This window comes from Vigna unguiculata, chromosome 9 (assembly GCF_037176805.1).
Source record: "Vigna unguiculata cultivar grain cowpea cultivar isolate G323 ecotype 2 chromosome 9, ASM3717680v1, whole genome shotgun sequence".
Lineage (NCBI taxonomy): Eukaryota > Viridiplantae > Streptophyta > Magnoliopsida > Fabales > Fabaceae > Vigna > Vigna unguiculata.
Window position 1 is genome coordinate 37,855,368 of NC_140800.1, and position 14,592 is coordinate 37,869,959.

Here is a 14,592-nt window from a genome sequence, read left to right on the forward strand (position 1 = left end):
GAACTGATTGTTTTTGTGAACACAATTTATTTATTTTTTGATGAACTTTTTTTCATTAAATTTTTTTTTCTAGTAGTGAAAATCAAAAGGAATAAAAACATTATCAAGAGGAATTTTTATATATATATATATTTTATGCTTGTCTTGAATTGTAATTAATCATTTTGAAAAGTTATTGGACAACTCATATAGTGTATCATAAAGTAATCATCATTAGCCATTGACCTGTAACTAAATGAACACATTACAATTTTTTTTTTATAGAAAAAATGCAGAATAGTTCTCCTCCACTTGCAAGTTGCAACAGACAGCGTTCATACACTCATGACTATTTAGGAATAAAGTTTTCGGTTTTTATTTTTGTTTCATTGGTTTCCATCGTTGGCCTATAAATTAGTGGCCACGCCGTTGTCCAATGTCCATTACACAGACAGTACAGAAAGCAAAGTGAAGTGAAGTTTGAGTGAGTAGAGAAGACTGAGGTTCATCAAAATGGCCGGTGGGGTGGTTCCTGTGGATTCATCACCGGCGGTCAATGGCTTCGCCGGCAAGATCACGTTTTCCGTTGTCATCACTTGCCTCGTTGCTGCATCGAGTGGACTCATTTTTGGATATGACGTTGGAATTTCAGGTTCATTCTTTCAATCTAATAATACCTTTATTCTGTTCTTAGTTAATCCTTTTCTAAATTTTCTTATATGAACATCATATTCGCTTTTCAAAAGTTTCCTTTTAAGTTTCAACCTTAATTTGACTTCGTTGATTTTAGACATCAGAGTTGTTAATTACTCTCACATACATACATAATTCTTACGATTATGGTTTATACTAGCTTTCTCTGAAATCGCAAATACATTACGTCTCAAACTTAATTACTTTTCCTAGGAAATGTTTTGACCTTCCTCAGGTTTTACTTATTTTATTATTTGTAAGGATATTATGGACATGGGTGAATAGATATAAAAGTATTGCATTATTAGTTTTGCACTCAAGTTAATTTTTAAATGTATAATTATCGTCAACATGAGTGTGATACTAATTATATGTTTTTGACAAGTTTCTAGTAAGCTTTTAATGGAAACTAAACTTTGCCCAAAACAATTGTTACCGCAATAATTGAATCATACCAAGTACAGACTTAATGTTAAAAATAAGATTGATAGTAATAATAATAAAATAAAACTTGGAACAATATTTTCCGTCTTTACGGTTTTCTGAATTTTCTTTCTAAAAAAGGAAAAAAACTAAAAAATTAAAAGTTAAAACTAAAATTATGAAAATTAATTTAAAATAATTAATTAAAAATATTATATTTAAATTTTAATTTCTTTAAGATAAGGAATAAAATAAAAAATAATTTATGATTTTTATTTAATGTAATTTAAAATTAAATTTGTCATTATTGACTTTTAATTTCGAATTCCCAAAAAGTTTCTGATATCGGAGAAAAAAAATAGTTGAGAATTTGACTTCTGTTCGTCCATTATTTGAGGAAATAATATTCTGGTTCATTTGAATTTTTTTTTTAAGAAAATTATTATTTAGTCAAAAATTTAAAAATATTAATTTTTTAACATAATTTAGAATAATTTTTTTATTATTATAATGGTTTATAGATAAGGATAAATAAAAAATAAAAGAAAATTTAAAATTTGACAACGTTATTATTATCATTGTTCTTGTTATTGGTCATAAGTACTTTTCATTCTAATATTTTTGTTTTATTAAAAAAAATCAATATTAATAAATTTAATTTCAAATTATATTAAAAAAAATCATTAACTAGTTTTATTTTATTCCTCCTTTTAAAGTAATTAAAATTTAAATCCAATACTTTTAATTAATTATTTTAAATTACTTTTTCATATATATATATATATTTTTTTTTGTTTTTTCGCCCCATTCTAGAAAAGCAAAAAAGCAAAATATAAAAATATAAACAGGTCCAAAATGTTCGGTGATCTATTTAAAGATTTTTTTGAAAAAAATTATTATTTTGGAAAAAAAATTAACGGTATTTTTATTAGTTTTCTTAATATGCAATAAGAAAGAAAAAAAAGCCCATGTTCTATCTTGAAATATAAAAGTACTGCTAATTAAAAAATAGAAATAACATGTTGCAAAACATGTAAAAAGGTTCCTAGAAATATTTCCATCCTGGACAGAATACCAAATGCTCACTTCAAGTCAAATGACTCTTAAAGGTTTGCATTTTAAAGCACTGGTAAAAGACCTTCAATTTATGTCTGCCCAGGAACTAATTGTCCACCTCAACAAACCTTTAATTTTAATTGCAATTTACCATCTTAACAAAACAAATAGTTACATTTACAACGATGTTATAAGTAGTATAGAAGCTTTTTAGCACCTGATTGATATAAGTTAATTTTATTTTTTTACCAAAGTAAAAACACTTGTTTAGACAAAAAAAAAGAAGAAGAAGAAAAACTCTATAAAGTCCTTCTAGTTTTATCATATACTTAAATAGTGTTTTCATTAATTTGAATATGTAAAGCTTACTCCTTCCCTTCGATAAAAATGTGAACAAATTTCAGGAGGTGTGACAACAATGGTACCGTTTCTGGAAAAATTCTTCCCAAATATACTGAGAAAGATCGCAAGTGCCGAAGTAAACATGTATTGCGTATATGACAGTCAAATATTGACACTGTTCACCTCTTCTTTATACCTCGCTGGGTTAGTGTCATCTCTGGCAGCTAGTAGAATCACGATAGCGTTTGGTCGGAGAAACATCATCCTCTTTGGAGGAATCGTCTTCTTTGTTGGTAGTGCCTTAAATGCAGGGGCTGAAAATATTGCTATGCTCATATTAGGTCGTATTCTACTCGGAATTGGCGTTGGTTTTACAAATCAAGTGAGTCAACACATTCACATTTCATATACTGCTGCAGTTAATAATGAATTCATAATAACAGAATATAATTTCTCAATTCATGTCATATTCATTTTATTTTTGCTTCTATTAATGTCATCTGTGTGTTGCATTGCATGAATCTGGAAAAGGCTGCGCCATTGTATCTTTCTGAAATAGCTCCACCGAAATGGCGAGGAGCTTTCAACGCGGGCTTCAATTTCTTCGTCGGAATAGGAGTGGTTGCCGCGGGCTGCATAAACTACGGAACCGCAAAGCACAAATGGGGTGGCGGGTCTCTCTTGGCCTGGCGGTGGTGCCTGCAGCAGTTATGACAATGGGTGCATTGCTTATAACTGACACCCCAAGTAGCTTGGTCGAGCGTGGAAAAATAGACCAAGCCAGAAGAGCCTTGCGCAAAGCCAGAGGATCCTCCATCGATGTTGAACCTGAGTTGGAAGAACTCATTAAGTGGTCTCAGATTGCAAAATCTGTGGAGCAGGAACCCTTCAGGACCATATTTGAGAGGCAGTATCGACCACACTTGGTCATGGCAGTTGCTATCACATTTTTTCAACAACTCACAGGGATTAACGTCGTCGCATTCTATGCTCCTAACCTCTTTCAATCAGTGGGTTTGGGACACGATGCTGCTTTACTTTCTGCCATTATCCTCGGAACAGTCAACCTTGCTTCTATCGTCTTGGGCACTGCTATTGTTGATCGGTTTGGTCGCAGGTTCTTGTTCGTAACTGGTGGCATAGTCATGTTTCTTTGCCAGGTAAGCAAAATATTTATCATTTTATTATTTGAAACGTGGTGGCACCCATAATAATTAACAATTTTTGTGATGACTACTGTGAAGCTTGCGCTATCCATTGTGCTAGCGGTGGTAACTGGTGTTCATGGAACAAAGGATATATCAAAGGGAAATGCGATTGTGGTGTTGGTGTTACTCTCTTTGTACGCTGCAAGCTTTGGTGGGTCGTGGGGGTCTCTCACATGGCTCATTCCGAGTGAGATTTTCCCCTTAAAAATCAGAAGCACTGGACAAAGCATAGCTATTGGTGTGCAGTTCGTAACCATATTCATATTATCTCAGACATTCTTGGCAATGCTATGCCACTTTAAGTTTGGTGCCTTCGTGTTCTACGCGGGTTGGATTGTTGTAATGACAATCTTTATTATATTTTTCTTGCCTGAGACAAAAGGAATTCCTTTGGAGTCCATGTACATCGTTTGGAGTAAACACTGGTTTTGGCGTCACTTTGTAAAAGTTCCCCAACAAAATCTTCCATGAACTAAATATTACTTCGGGGTATTGTTGTTTGTAATAAGAATTGTGATATATATTGTTTAGCTTTTGATTTGTGTTTGGTTATTATCTCTGGCTTAAACTTTTTTTTTTTGGTTAGATTCCTATTTGTGTATTTTGTTAGATTCATATTTGTATATTTTGGTTATTATCTTTGTCAGAACATTTATCTGTTTTCATTCTTTTATCACAATCAGTTTTCTACCTTAACTTCTTTTCTTCTTTTCTTATGTATAATGAGTGATGTTACTATAAACATGTTTGGTGAGTACCATTCTGAAGACGGTATCAGAGCACCTGTTTCTGCTGCGTCACTTCATGTTTAATTTTTTGCTCTTGTTTCTTCGTTATTTCTTTTCTTCATCTCTCATAGATTTTTCTATTGTGGATCATGAATTCCAGTCTTTATTATTTATATGGAAGTGAGAACCTGTGTTATTCTTGTCATTTCTGAAACAGAATTACCATTCTTGGAGCCAAAATATGAGAACTCTTGTATGGAAAAACAAGTTGAAATTTGTTGTCGGAAGCATCCGCGTTCCGGGACGTGTCCATTCAATAATGTTATGATTTTCTTTTGGATAAATTGAACATTGCCCGAGTATGGTTTACATTGATGATGGCAAGAATCTTTGGATGATTTAAAGGATAGATTCTCAAAAGAGATCATTTCCAAATCTGATTTGCTCCGATAAATTCATTCGTTAAATACGGAGAAATAAGTGTATTCAATTTTACACTTATCTCAATATTCTTTGGGGATAGTTTGAATCTTTGAAACCTATACCAAGATGTGTTTGTGATATTGCTTTTACTTGTGATTTGTCCTAAATTAATGTCAAATATATGTGCTTTCTAAAGGGTCTCAGTAAGATCTACCATAACGTAAAAAACCAAGGTCTGACCGGCATGATGGTAAGAGCAATGTTTATATACCATGGAAGGAATCCGAACTCCGCGTGAGATAAAGAAACAATATAATGCATAAGATAATAATCATACTATTTAATTAACGAAAAAATTAAATAATAGAGACTTAATTAGAAAATGTAAAAAAATGTTAGAATTTAATAAATACTTAACTACATATGAATAAATTTATAAAAGACTTAAAACTTAATTAAGTCTATTAGACACTCTTATAGAAAAGTTTAATTAGTCGAATGGTACTCATTTTTGTTTGGATGTATCAGTTTGGTACCCATTTTTAAAAATGTGTCAATTGAGTCTCAACTTTTTGAAAATGTCTCAATTAGATCTATTTCAAAAAAAAAAAATTTATTAACGTCGTTAACCACATTGATATTTAAAATGACTTACAAAATTAAGTATTGATATTTATATTAAAATTTAGTGGTAAAAGTTATGAATAAAGTTAATGGTGTTAATAAATTTGTTCTGAATGAGACCTAATTGAGATATTTTGTCAAAAGTTGGGACTCGATTGACACATTTTTTAAAGTATCAAATTGACACATCTGAAAGAAAGTGGATATCATCTGACTAATTCAACCTTTGTACGAATATGTGTAAATATCTAGTTCCAAACTATCTACATGACACTAATGGCTTGAACCAAATAAACAACTTTTGCATGACTATTTCTTCTTACACCTCCATAGTTTCAACCTGCATCACTATGAATTTTTATATATTTAAAAATGCCTTTCTGTATTTTATATTTTTTGAAATATAAAATTAAAAATATGTTTTTAGTTACATAATTTGGAATATAAATATATTTTAAATTTTACAATTCAAAATATAAAATTGTATCATGAATTATGCATTTGTAAATACAATTATTGTATTTTGAATTATATATTCGAGAATAATTAATATATATTTCAAATTATATATTCTGAAACAAAAACAAAAAGTATTTGAGATTATACATTCCAGAAAAAATCAAAACTTACATTCCAGAATACAAAAATTAATAGTAGAGGTTGAAAGTATTACGGAGGTGCATGAAAAAATTACCCTTTTGCATCGGGGTGACATTCTACTCTGGTTGGGATGGGCCAAATTAAAGAAAAAAGTTGTTAACGATGTTTTGCATTAATAAATGGGTTGCTTCTTTCTCATCTTATTTTTTTTTTTTTTATGGAACACTCCCACTATAATAAAATATTTCATTAATAATAATAACCAATTTTAATAATAAAAAATTATTAGTTATTATAATCATCAATTTATATATTAATTTAAAAAATAAAAAATTATTAATTATTAAAATAGTCATTATACTAAAAAAATTATAATTAATCACTAAATTAATCATTTATTAATTAGAGATCAATTTAAATACTAAATTATTTTAGTAACTAAAACTTAAATAATTATTTCTAGTGATCAATTTTCTTTAATAATCAAAATTATGGTAGCCAATTTTAAATACCAATTTAATAATTAATTATAAATTTTTATTCATTGACTATTTTTAATAAATAATAATTTTTTATTTTATTAATTAGTATCTAAATTTGTTAGTATAATGACTAACGATTCATGATCATTAAAATTAATTATTAATGAAACATATTTTTTAGGTTAAATTATTTATTTGGTCCCAATTTTTATAAGTAAATTTGAATTTGGTCCCTTAATTTTTAAAAGTGTTACCTAAGTCCTTAATTTTAATATTTTGTATCAATGAAGCCTCTTCCGTTAAAATGACAGAAACGACGTTAAGAGTACAGTGACATAGAGATATGAAATTTGAACAGTGAAGTGGCACAGTAATGTGATCAGTGAGGTGCATGCTCCAGCCCCTACAATAACTTTCTCAATTTCTCCTGCCACCACCCTGCATTCATATTCGCACCACAACCTTCAACATTCTTTATATCCATACCATCTTTTTCTTCAACTTTCCACAGAGAATGATGAACAATGAGATATTTATGTATGATTCATTACACATTTATATTGAAAATTTTTAACTGTTTTCAAATGCATTTAAATATAAATGACACATTTCAGTCTCATATTTCCACGTCACTGTTCTCTTAACGCCGTTTCTGTCATTTTAACGGAAGGGACTTCATTGATATAAAATATCAAAATTAGGGACCTAGGTAACACTTTTAAAAATTAAGGGACCTAGGTAATACTTTTAAAAAGGTAACACTTTTAAAAGTTAAGGGACCAAATTCAAATTTACATACGAAAATTGGAACCAAATGAATAATTTAACCTATTTTTTAATCTCCCGTAAAACTTGTTCCCCTCATTTAAATTATAATCTCCGCGGAGTTAAGATCGAAGACAAATTGGTTGCTGGTAAGTGGTTCAAGGTGGTTATCAGTGGTGTGCAATGACAGCGCGAAACGACATTGCTTACGGTGGCAGTTTGAAGGTCGAGTTGAAAGATAAGGATTATCCTCCCTCTGGCTCGTTTCTTATATACTCTCGGGCTCTCTGTTATGGATTGGCATGAAAACCTTGCTGTTGGCTTCAAATTGCTTTGGTTCCTTTCATAAAAAATGCCTACGGGTGGAATTCACTATTCTGGGAAGATTTTGTTTTAAATATTCTGGAATAAATATTTTGGACGGTATTTCTGTTCATATTTTTTATAATATAATTTTGTACTTATCACGTTTGTATTGTTTAGAAATCTAAATAGAAGACGATTTAAATAGTTTTCTCTTTTTATTTTAAAAAAACAAAATCATGACGAAGTACATATTATTAACTGAACCATAATACGAATGTATAATATTCTTCCTCCTATCCTTTAATATAACTTTTATGGACAAAATTACAGAACATATGTTACAAAATAGACAATATTTCGAATGTTTGATGACAATATTAAATTTTAAAAATTCTCAATTTAAAAAATATTTTTATATTTCTAACGGACTATTCCGAAAGATATTTTTAAATTCAAAAATATTTCCCAAAACATCAAATTTGGTTATACTTTTCGGATTAAGTATTTTGAAAAACATTTTTAAATTCGAAAATATATTTTGGACCCCCTGATCAGAAAGTTATTAAAAAAAAACAAAAAAGAAAGAAAATTTTTCTTATTATAATTTTAGTGAAGGTTAATTTTGAGATTACAGATTTTATGCATTTGCAGGAAAACAAATGGGGTGCATGAGAAGAAAAAAAAAAACCTAAAAAATGTCTTCCCCAATTTTTTCTTTCCATAAATGTCTTACCAGAGTTTGGATGCTCCTATCCCGTTTGTTATCCTTATTACCAAATACATAATTCTACGTAGTTGTTTCAATTCCTTTTATTTTTATTTTAGGAATTTCATCTTCATTATTTTAATTGTATAATTTTAATTCATCTGTTAATTCAACATCATGTATGCTGTATTTAATAAGATTTTAATGTAACTGTGCAGTTGTACGTCCCGTCGGTATGTGTATGCAAATATATGGACAGTTAGTTTTTTTAGGATGGCAATTAGGGTCTGATCCGTCCGGAGGATTGGAGAAAAAATGCGGAGCGGGCCAAGGAAGTGAGCTTGTAGGCCCGTGCGGGTTCGGCCTGCATAGGCCCGCGGTTCGCGCGGGCTGGCCCGCAAGCCCGCACAAAATAAAAAAAAAAATTGTATTTGTGTATATTAATTACTTCTTCTATGGAATCTTGCATTAACGTTTCAAATTCTTGTATAACTGGAAAAGACAAGTATTATGTAATTTTTAATGTGCTAAAATTTAAAGAATACATTGTGTATGTCATAGTATGAAAATGATCAAAATGTTGAATTATCAATTTATCATCTAATTCTCCAAAGTCTTTACTTAATTTTGTGAACTTCTTAAAGTTTCCCAATTTTTAAACATTGAAAGTTTTATCATAAAAATTAAAAAAAAAATTAAAAAAAAAGCGGGTCGGCCCGCTGGCCGAATGGCTAAGGAGTATGCGGAGTGGGCCAGTGTTTTCAGCCCGCATAAAATATGCGGGGCGGAGCGGGACGGGGCGGGCCAGCCCGCGTTATGCGGGCCTTATGCGGGGCGGGCCTAAATGGGGCGGGCCGGCCCGCATTGCCACCCCTAGTTTTTTCTAAACAATTAATTGATAACGGATTTTTAATAATAAAATATTTAATTGAAATATTTAATTAAGACATAAATTGAATTGTTCAATAAACTTTTTTATAAAGGCTGTTGTATAATAATTGCATAAAATAATAGGATTGGCAATATATTGAATTAGAAGTGTCATTGATTAGTTAAAATCCACTCCTAATGAGTAAAAAAAAATCTATACTTCCTAAAATTTTCTCTTAAAATGGGTTAGGGTTAGGACTAAAGTGATTTTGGTTTCATGATAAGATTTTAATTAACTCCTAAATATAATATGTTTAGTCTAAATAAAAGGTTAAGTCAAATTGTGTTGAAGGTCAACCCAAGTTTGTTCAGATTGAAGTTCTAGACGAGTTGGACGTAACAAAAGGTCAATCCAAGAGTTGGTGCAGGCTAAAATTCGACCCAAGTTAAGTCAAGACTAAGGTCAACACGAGACTGTCAAACCAAAGGTCAATATAAGTTGAGCTGAGTCAAAGACCGAGACAATCCGCCTCAAAACGAAGTTCAAGATAGGTTGTCTATAACCGAAGTTTGAGAAGAGTCAGCTTCGACCGAAAGGTGAGACAAGATGGACCAACCAAAGTTCAATATGGGTTGGGTCGAGCTAAAGGTCAATACGAGTCGGATCTGATCAAAAATCAAGACAAGTCAAGACAAACTGAAGGTCAAGATGAAGTCGAGATTAATCACAGACCAAAAATCAAGACAAATTAGATCGTGTCGAAGATCAAAACGAACAATATTGAAAGTCGAGATTCGCCGATCCAAATTAAAAGCTAAAACAAACTAACTCATGCTAAAAATCGATATGGATCAACTTATATAAAAAATCAAGACAGGTCAAAACGAAATTTGATAACCTTATTTAGAACTAATAAAAACTAACAAATTAACTTTATTTTTGTACAATTTGGAACCCTATTTTTATTAAAGGTTAAACATTTATTTAACGGATATATTAGAATAGTGCGAACGACATTTATAGAGTATATTAAAAGAGGAAATTCATGAAATTGAAAAAGTAAAAACTTAAATACCTTTTTCGTCCTCATTTTCGTAGTGTTTGTTGTGGATGGTCCTCATTTTGACAGAATATTTAAAATGGTCCTAATTTTTATCGAATGTTTAAAATGGTCCTCATTTTCGCAATTCGTATTTTATTTAGTCATTTTCTGTGACGCTGTTTAAGTCAATAACGGAGCACTGTATAGGTGGCACTGTTTGTATTATGTTGCATTGGGGTGTGTTACATGTTCTGTACAGATGGTTCTGTTACTGATTTAAACGACGTCACAGAAAATGACCAAATAAAATATGAATTGCGAAAATGAGGACCATTTTAAACATTCGGTAAAAATGAAGACCATTTTAAACATTCTGTCAAAATGAGGATCATCCACAATAAACACTACAAAAATGAAGACGAAAAAGATATTTAAGCCAAAAGTAAATAAATCAAAGCAACTGAGAGTAAAATATGATATTTAAAGCAACCCTTGTTTAGATTCAACAAGCGATGCGGCTATTTATTGCAGGCTAATAAAAGTGCAACATGTTTAGTCGTTTTCTGTTGGGCTTGGGTACGGTTGCCATAAAGCTAAAGTTTTATTTTCTTGAAAAAATTACGTACTACCAGCAATTATATTTCTTCCCAACAAAATCTATATCTATACATAAAAAAAATATTTTACATGTATACTATTTTTTTTCTAATTTTACTTTTTGATTAAAATAGTTATATTTCTACTTTTATTCTTTAATTATCATTAATGTAAAATTAATTATTTTGTAAATTAAATAATTATTTTACTATTTTATATTTTAATGTAACATCCCAATTAATAAAATAATTTTACTAAAGAAAAATATCACATATTTAATATTTAATACTTTATACAGATAACACTATACACTAAGAGTTCCTATTACATTTATCCAAGAGATAAATACAAAATTGGTATATTGGCACAGTCTAAATCTCTAGAAAAAATGACAAAAAGATAAACATTACAAAAGTTTTTCAAAAAATACAATTTAACAATGAAAGAAAATTTAAAAAATTAAACAATTGCATTGTCATCACCATTAGGAGAGCTAACACTTAAAACCTCATCTGTTCACACCAAATATTAGTGATCATTGCAAAAGAAGAACAACATCACAAAAAGCACACACACCCAATAGAGGATAAACTAATATAAAGATAATTGTTTCATTAATCACAAATTAAATCATATTAGGAAGTTAAGTAATTCACACCATTATAAGCAACAAGCCACATCATAAAAGATCCATTAGACTCAGTTATCCAAATAACAAGCATTGATGTAAAACTATTTGGAAGCGTTGGCACTTGTGATGGATAACTTCCACCAACAAGATTAATTCTATACTGGTTTCTAGAACTACAAATGGTTTTTCCAACTAGGACCTCCTGCTACTCTCCATTCTAATTCATTCTCCTCTACATGAGTTTGAATGATTCGTAGAGTTTTAAGATAAGCTTTTAAATTTGGAGTCCCTACATCAATGTACACCAAAGCACACATATTTTAAACGGATTTTCCCTTCAAAATCCATTCACCATTCTCAGTTCACTATTTAACAAGTTTCATCCATTATATCATCAATATACAAGGCACATATCCATTGACAAGGTCATCATCATCACAATTTCATACATCATTATATTCCAAAAAGTTCATATCATCCCCAAACATTCACATAATCACCAAACATATTACACTATAACTTAACAACACAAATACAAAATTGGTTGGGGGTTTTAAAAATAAAACTGCAGTTTTTACAAAACTCCAAAAATTATATTCTTAACATTCATATTAAAGATAATTTATTCAAGAACTCAATGCAAAAAGAATCAACCCAATTGGATACCTATAGAAAAAGTTATATATTAAACAAGTGGCAAAGATCATAGTTGTTAATAACCTAATGTACGGGAACCTTACAAGAAAAATTGCTCTCACTATAAACTTTCAAACAAAGATCCTAACGGTCAAAACAAATAATCATACGTCTAGGACATACTGTAAATATTTTAGTTCGACCCAACAATTAACGAAGTAATAATTAATTTTTTTTTGAAATGACTCAGAGCAAGAAAACACAACTCGCTTAAAAAGAGAAACTCTTTGTAAAAATTAATTTCGACACTAACTCAGTGAGTGATGGGCTCGCCCAACAAGTCTGCTTAATGCATAACTTCAATTTTGCAATTTAACAACTCCCAACATACATCAACTCATTCCAAGTTTCATACAAGTTACCAACACACTAAATTTGTGTTAAAGAACTCAAACCAACCAACATTACCACATTTGCACTTCATATAGAAAACCTCAAAATTTCTAACACATACATATTAAACATCAAAATTAGGGATTTTTCATCTCATACTCACGAAGAACGAATAAAACTCACCCATTTGATCACAAGAGGGATGAAATATGAATGAGAAATTGAATGAAGAAGCTTGAAGATTTGTAAAGGAGAATGAGTTTTGAAGGGAAGTTTTGTGTTTGTGATTTTAGGATGATCGGTTTAGAGATTTAAAACAAAAATAAAGGTTTTACATTTAATTGTTACATTTTAAATTCAGATAATTATTTACAATAAAAAAATTATTTAATGGTAAGAAATTATATAAATGGTCTATTTTATAATTATTTTTAATAAAATTTATATTATACTTTAATAAAATTTTGCTAAAATAAAAATAAAGATACACATGTACATAACACGTGTTTTTTACTGGTACACATAAATTAAATCATTGTATCCTAATTACTTAAGATTTAAATTCTACCGAAAAAATATTATTAAACTTGAGATAATATAATTAAAAATTTTGTTTTAAAGAATTCCTTAAAAATACGATAAACTATAATTTAAGAAAATATATATATATATATATATATATATATATATATATATATATATATATATATATATATATATATTTGTAACAAAAAACTTTATGCCACGTCATTATTTTTTTTTATTGTGGTATAGTAATATATCACATTAACTCAACTCTATGTTTGTTTAGTGGATGACACATGCGTTTTTATAAAGTAAATTAGAAAAAAAATATGCGACGATTAATATTAATCTGCGAATAAATGAGAATATTGATCTTCGATAAAATGAGAAAATTATAATAAAAAGACAATACTCAATAAATTTTTCCGTATTGGCCACAATTTTTTATGTGGATAATAATAATAATAATTATTATTATTATAATAATAATAAAAATAATAATATCAATAAAACATAATAATCAAAAACAATAATAATAAATATAAGTATAAATTTATTTATTTTTAAATATTAACTTTTATTATAATTGTAATAAATATAATAATATTACTTATTATTATTGAAATAATAATAATTATACTGATAATTACAATATTAATAATAATTATAATCAATATAATAATAATCATCCAATTTACACTAATTATATTCTATTTTAAATTATTTTCATGATTAAGAGCAAATTGGTAATCAATCAAGTTTTCCAATTACAATTTTTTAATTTTTAAATTTATTAGTTGGAACTAAACAACTTAGATAAGGTGGTATCCAATACATACTTTTTTTTTGCTCTCCAAGTTATTACATTAGTTCATGCTCTAACTGACGTAGAATGTGTAATTAAATAAATAACTTCTTTTTTTTTTTTGCCAAGATATTTAGAGTTATTGTTGTGAGTCAATCTGACTTATCAAGGATTTGAGATGAGTTGGGTTAAAATAAATTTACAAATTTTAGTACGAGCCAAAAATTGATCCGACCCATTAAGAACTCAACTCACCTAGATTGAATCTGTGGTGAGTCAACATCAAGTCAAACATAAAAAAAAGGTTAAAATACTTTTTGGTCTTCGTTTTTGTACCAAAATCTCAATTTGGTCATCGTATTTTTATTAGTATCAATTAGGTCATTTTCGTTAGTATAAAACTAACACAATTAAGTAGGTGTCACGTGTCAGTTCCTCATTTATTTATTTATTTATTTGATTTTTTTTGAATTTTTTATTTTTTTAAAAAAAATTATTTCTGCCACGTGTCTGTGTGTGTCAATCTAATATGGTGACACGTGTCAAATTATTGTATGAATTTCAATTTGGTCCTCATATTTGTTCCAAATTTAAATCAAATTTAATTTTTATATAAAGATAATGATGATACATTTATTACAAGTGATATTTTTATTACATATTTTTAACAATATTTAATTTATTTAAATTTATATTTTATATTAATTTTATTTAAGTTAGTTGATGTAGAATGTCCGATTAATATCGCATAACTATT

At 28.9% G+C, this 14,592-nt stretch overlaps 1 pseudogene across 1 annotated transcript; it reads left to right on the forward strand.

Moving 5' to 3' along the window:
- The first annotated feature begins 363 nt into the window (after positions 1 to 363).
- LOC114162662 (sugar transport protein 5-like) lies at positions 364 to 4,369 on the forward strand (annotated as a pseudogene). The gene is made up of 4 exons (XR_014984519.1): positions 364 to 631; positions 2,556 to 2,875; positions 3,025 to 3,653; positions 3,738 to 4,369. The product of XR_014984519.1 is annotated as a sugar transport protein 5-like (transcript).
- Positions 4,370 to 14,592: the final 10,223 nt, after the last annotated feature.